Genomic DNA, 6,748 nt, shown 5'->3' on the forward strand with positions numbered 1-6,748 from the left:
TTGTTCTCTGCCAAATTCCATCTCAAATAACTCAGTTGATCCTAGTGCCTTCTGTATTCCACTCCAAATGCTTTGCTCCTCATGTTTTAGACAGTTTCAACTTGACTATGATCACACAGCATAGTCCTGACATCTAGAAGCTTTTTCATTTCCAGTGAGGCACCTCATCAACTCTGGTCTGCCATTGCCTTGATTTCCCTAGTTCTTTTCATTATATTGTGCTCTTTTCTCTTCCATTTCCATGCCTGTATTCTTCCTCCAACCTGTTCCATCCCTTGATAGAGTTTAAAATTTAAAAAACATCCCTTTCAAATACTTCTGTTGTTTATGGTATAACCCACATACAATATACAAAAAGTTGTGGGCATCTTTAGGGTTAAATGTAACTAGAGATAGTCAACAAGGGCTTGACTGTGCATGAAAAGTTCTCAGGTCCTAACTCATAACTTTAGGTTTCTATTATATAGCCTTTGTTATATGAATATGTGTTAAATTCACTTAGAGATACGTCACGACATTTATTATGAAGGGATGTTTGGTTTTGTTTAAAGGGTTTCTGGTATATTGCCTGGCCAGTGGGATATCTTCATCTTATCCCTCCACTCAGTGCTCAGGGAATCCCTTGGAGGAAGTGACAGAAAGGGTATAAGACAAAAATAGGGGGCATGAGGGACACCAGGAGAACAAGGCCTTCTAAATCAACTGGGCAAAGTTCATGTGAAATCACCGAGATTGAAAGAAAATCCCTAGGACTGCATAGGTCTGCGCCTGGGTTCTATGTTCATAGTATAGCTTACAGATTAGTATTTTCATGGGAATTCTGATATGAGATTGTGGGTCTCTGACTCTTGTGTCTTCTCCTAAGTACCTTTCTTTTGTTGGTTCCCCTTGTCCAACTTAGATGTGATGCTTTTGTTTTATTTTATTGTATTTCATTTTGATAGGAGTTGTTGTTGCATCTTAGAAGCATGTCCTTTTGTAGTGACAGAAGGAGAGTAGATCTGCATGGAAGATGAGGAACTGAGAAGGGGAAGATGTAATCAGGAATAATGTATGAAATAGAATCTATTTTCTTTTCCATCTATCTATCTATCTATCTATCTATCTATCTATCTATCTATCTATCTTTCAATCTATCTACTTTACAACATGGTCCCAGTCCCTTCCCTCCTCTCTTTCAAGTCCTACCCTCATGCCCTGTCCTCCCAATCCCCATTACTTATTCTCCTTCTCATAAAAGGGGAGGCTACCATGGGTAGCAACCTACCCTGGCACCTCAAGTATCAGCAGGACTAAGCGCTTCCTCTGCCACTGCAGCTAGACAAGGCAGCCTAGGTAGGGGAAATGGATCTAAAGGCAAGCAATGAAGTCAGAGACAGCCTCTGCTTCCACTGTTAGGGGAACCACATGATGATGAAGCTTCACATCTGCTCCATATGTGTAGGACGTCTAGGTCGTGCCCCTGCATGCTCTTTGGTTGTTGGATCAGTCTCTGTGATACCCCCTGGAGCTAGTTTAGTTTACTCTGTAGGTCTTTAGATGGTGTTTTGAACCCTCTGGCTCACTCAATCCTTCATTGGGCTATTCAGTTTGTTGGTGTGTAATTTCTTGAATTCTTTATGCATTGTGGATATTACCTCTCTGTCAGATGTTGGGTTCATGAAAATCTTTTCCCATTCTGGAGCCTGCTGTTTTGTCCTATTGACGGTGTCTTTTTCCTTGCAGAAGCTTTTCAGCTTCTTTCTTTCTTTGTTTTTGAATGCTCTTTTTAAATATTAATTTATTTCTTCATTCACTTTACATCCTGATTGTAGCCCCTCACTCCACTCCTCCTGATCCCACCATTACTCCCTATTCCCCCATTCCCACTCCCCTATTCCTTAGAAAAGGGGAGCCATTACAACTAACCCATCCCAACTAATCAGGTCCTCTTCCCCTATGACCTTGGGAGGCAGTCTCACTAGGGGGGAGTGGTCAAAATGCAGGCAACACAGTCCATGTCAGAGACATCCCCCACTCCCCTTACTAGTCCACATGAAACCTGAGCTGCCCATCACCTTCATCTGTGTAGGGGACCTGGGTCAAGTCTATTCATGGTCCTTGGTGTTTCAGTCTCCTCAAGCCTCTCTGGGCTCAGGTGAGTTGGTTCTGTCATCCTTCTTGTGGATATCCTCTCACAACCAGGTCCACAAGACGTCCCTATACTTTGCCAAAGGTTTGGCTATAAGTCTCTGCATATGTTTGGATCTTCTGCTGGGTGTAGCCTCCCAGAGGCTAAATATGATAGGTTCTTGTCTGTGAGCATAGCAGAGTATCATTAAGCGCCAGGTGCTGGCATACTAGAATTCGCAGACCCAAAGAAGATAAGTAACAAGGAGGACCCAAGAGAATATAATTAAGTGTTACTCAGAATGGGAAATAGAATCGATAGCAACAGTGGCTGAAGAGAGGGAACAAGGTAGGAGAAGGAATGCAAAGAAATGAGGGTGGATATCAGACATGGGGAGAGTGGAGACAGACGACCTATGGAGAGAAGTGCAGAGAAGCTATGGACAGAGGCATCTCTGTGACAAGCTGGAGATACAGGACAGGGCAGGCTTCTGGGAGGATGTGAGCATGACTGTAGCTGAGATTCCTAGAGGGACATATCATGGAGAGTGAAGAAGACAAACTCTAACTGGAAAGGACTCCTAGTGGAGGGAGGAGGAAACCAAACCACCCACAAAACCTCTTAGAGCCAAGGTTTGGGGAATGTCCAATCAAATACCTGGCCCAACCTGAGACCCTATAGCAAAGAACATTTCAGTTTTTTTTTTTTTTTTTTGAGTTCCAATTTTTTGACTGTTGATCTTCGTGCCTGAACTTTTGGGATTCTGTTCAGAAAGTTGTCTCTTGTACCAATGAGTTCAAGGCTATACCCCAATTTCTTTTCTATTGGATTTAGTGTATCATGTTTTATGTTGAGGTCATTAATCCATGTGGAACTTAGTTTTGTACAGGGTGACGACTATGTAGCTAATGGCATTCTACTACATGCCAACATCCAGTTAGTACAACACCATTTGTAAAATATGCATTCTTCATTCTATTGTACGTTTTTGGATTGTTTGTCAAAAATCAGGTGTAAATGATTGTTGAGGGTGTTTTTCTGGATCAAATCCCTCTGTTTTTGTACCAATACCATGCAGACTTTATTACTATTGCTCTGTAGTACAGTTTAAAATCAGAAATGGTAATACCTCCAGAAGTTCTTTTATTGTACAGATTTCTTTTATCTATCCTTGTTTTTTTTTCATATAAAGTGGTTAATTGCTTTTTCAAGTTCTATAAAGAATTATTTTGGAATCTTAATGGGGATTGTATCGAATTTTTAGGTTGCTTTTGGTAAAGTGCCCATTTTTACTATGTTAATCAAGTTTTTTGTTTGTTTTTTTGGGTTTTTGTTTTTTTTTGGTTTGTTTTTGGTTAGGAGACTTTTATTAACTGCTCCAATTTTGAAGGGATTGCAAGTGTACTTAAACTGTTCACCTGGTCTTGATTTAATGTTTATAAGTGTTATCTATCAAGAAAAATCATCTATTTCATGTAGATTTTCAATTTTGTGGAATACAGCTTTTTAACATAAGACCTAATTATTTTTTGGATTTATTCACTGTGTGTTGATACACTCCACTTTTTATTTCTTGTCTTTTTAATTAGCAAACTGTCTCTCTGAATTTTAGTTTGTTTGTAGAAGAGTATGTTTATTTTGTTGATTTTTTGTAAAAAAAAAAAAACTCACACCTCTTAGTTTTGTGGATTATTTGTATTGTTTTTAATTTATTGATTTCAGCCCTGAGTTAGATTTGTACCTGCTGTCTACTCCTCTTTGGTGTATTTGCTTTTATTTTGTTCTAGAGCTTACAGATATGCTTCTATATTTCTAGTTTGAGAGTTCTCCAATTTATTTAATAAGTCACTTAGTGCCTTGAAGGTGCTATGAACTTTCCTATAACCACCACTTTCACTGTGTCCCATGAGATTAGGTGTATTGTGGCTTTTTTTCTTTGAATTCTTGAAAATCTTTAATTTCTTGCATCATTTTCTCCCTGTCCCAGTGGCCATTGCTTAAAGGATTGTTCACTTTCCATGAGTTTTTAGGCTTTCTGTTGTTTCTTTTCTTTTTGAATTTCACCTTTAATATATGGTGATCTGATAAAAATACAAGACGTTATTTCAATTTCCTTATATCTGTGGAGGCTTGATTTGTGACCAACTATATGGTCAAGTTTGGAGAAAGTTCAATGAGATGCTGTAAAGAAAGTATATTCTTTGTGTCTGCATGGAATATTCTTTAGATATCTATTAAGTCCATATGATTAATAATACTGATTAGTTTCTTTATTTGTCCACTTAATTTCCATCTCACTTACCTGTCCATTGGTGAGACATTGCTATTATTAATGTGTGCAATTTGATGTGTGATTTAAGCTTTAGTAATGTTTCTTTTATGAATGGGCATCCTTGCATTTGTGGCATAGATGTTAAAAATTGAGATGTGATCTGGATGGATTTTTCCTCTGATAAGTGTGAAGTGTTCTTACTAACCTGCAAAAAAATTCTGTTAAGGGAGCTCTTTATGAGAGTATACGGTATTTTTCTTCTTTTTTAACTTTTTTATTAATTTATTCTTGTTACATCTCAATGGTTATCCCATCCCTTGAATCCTCCTGTTTTTTCCTCCCTCCCATTTTCCCCTTATTCCCCTCCCCTATGACTGTTCCTGAAGGGTACATCCTCCCCCTGTATATGCTCATAGAGTATCAAGTCTCTTCTTGGAAACTGGGAAAGAGGGGAGGACATCCTTTTGGGACTCTAGATGAGAGAAGCATGGGAGAATAGCAAAGTAGAAGGATCCAGAGGGTCCTAAAAACCTACAAGTAGAACATTATAATAGCCAGATTTTGGGCCCAGGGGTCCTGCTCAAACTAAGGCACTAGCCAAGGACAATACAGGTGGTAAACTTTAAACCCCTACCCGGATCTAGCCAATGGACAGAGCATTCTCCACAGTTGAGTGGAGAGTGGGGTATGACTTTCACACGTACTCTGGTGCCTCATATTTGACTATGTCCCATGGAGGGGGAGATCTGGTGGCACTCAGAGGAAGGATAGCAAGTTATGGTATTTTTCAAGGTCTGTACTGTGATGCTTTTCCCAGAATTGCTTCCAGGAACTGACATGATGTCAAGAACCATTACCTTGCATAATTGTAGTAGGCATGAGAGCTCTCTTATGGAAGGGATCTGGCATTTTGCAAGGTCTGTACTATGATGGAATTCAGCATTGTTTCTACCCTCTGACAACCTCATCAATTGTGCACTGCTGCGTCTCTCTAAAATCTGGCATTGGTATATATAATCATTGCTTCTGTGTTCATAATAGCCAGAAACTGGAAACAACCTGAATGTCCATCAACAAATAATGGATCAAGAAAATGTGGTATAAAAAAATAATAAAAAAAAAAAAAATAAAAATAAAATAAAATAAAAAACAAAACAAAATAAATAAATAAAAAAGAAAATGTGGTATATCCTGTAACAGAGTCATACTCACCTCTTAAAAAACGAGATCACAAAACTGCTAGAGACAACACAAAACACCATTTACATACTTAGAATAAGATTAAGTGACTTTTATTTCTTGTGCAGATGAAACTCTGTCTGCACACGTTGATGTAATGATTGATAAGTACAAAGGTTGCAAAAGATGGAAAACACAGAGAAATGAGGTGATTAATATTCACCAGCCACCAACTGTGAGTATACAAAAGAGCAATGCAGCCTCGTAAGATGGAAGAAAGAGTATAAAAAGGCAGAAAGGTACACATCAGAGCCAGGATGTTCTGGGTGGCTCTCAACTCAAGGGAATTTCTGCTGGAATGATGAAAGTTCCTGATGTGTTGAACCCTCTGCTTGTGTCTGAACAGTACTGCAATCATGGAGCTGTTAGACCAGGCAATGAGCACAGAGGAAAAATAATTTAGGGCACATCATCAGTGCTATATAGAGTAACTCACTGATTCTATCATTCTCGCCAATACAGCAGTATCCAAAATCCCGTATTCTTGTCTCATTTTTGTTATTCGTTTTGATAAATGGGTACACGAAGAAAATGAAATGTATCAAGATATACAAGACACATATGAGGGAAACAAAGCAGCCAGTGTATTTTATAGCTGTAACTTTATGATCTTTCCAACAGGATGTCCTAGGACTGATGGTCATGGCCTGGAAAAGAGTCAAGAGGCAGGTGGTGCAAATGGACACACTTTGAGCAAACCCTTGAATGCACAGTAAGAGTTCGCATCCAAAGTCATTCAGGAACTTGTTCAGTCCCCAGACTGCCATTGTTTGAGGCAATCCTGCAGAGAGAGTGACCAAGGCATTGGCAGCCATTAGATGCATGAGAATCATATCCGTGGGCTTCAATTTGCATTCTTTATAGTAATGTACTAGATAGTAAAACACAAGAGAGAAATTGCCCAGGATTCCAGTTGTAGTTTGTGATAAGAAAGCAATTCCGATTATGAGGTTCCAAAAGCCCACTGGGTGATTCATCGCATTTTCCTTTACGATATACCTCACAGTGCACATATTGGTTTGTATGAAAACCATGAAGTTAACTCATAGATGAGGCACTCACAATGACGTGATAAACAATTAAAAGTGACAGGCAATATAAACAAACATAATGACAAACTTCTCAAA

At 38.8% G+C, this 6,748-nt stretch overlaps 1 pseudogene; it reads right to left on the reverse strand.

Moving 5' to 3' along the window:
* Positions 1-5,652: 5,652 nt before the first annotated feature.
* On the reverse strand, positions 5,653-6,598 carry LOC127186356 (vomeronasal type-1 receptor 4-like; annotated as a pseudogene).
* Positions 6,599-6,748: the final 150 nt, after the last annotated feature.

The sequence above is a fragment of the Acomys russatus genome, unplaced genomic scaffold (genome assembly GCF_903995435.1).
Source record: "Acomys russatus unplaced genomic scaffold, mAcoRus1.1, whole genome shotgun sequence".
Classification (NCBI taxonomy): Eukaryota; Metazoa; Chordata; class Mammalia; order Rodentia; family Muridae; genus Acomys; species Acomys russatus.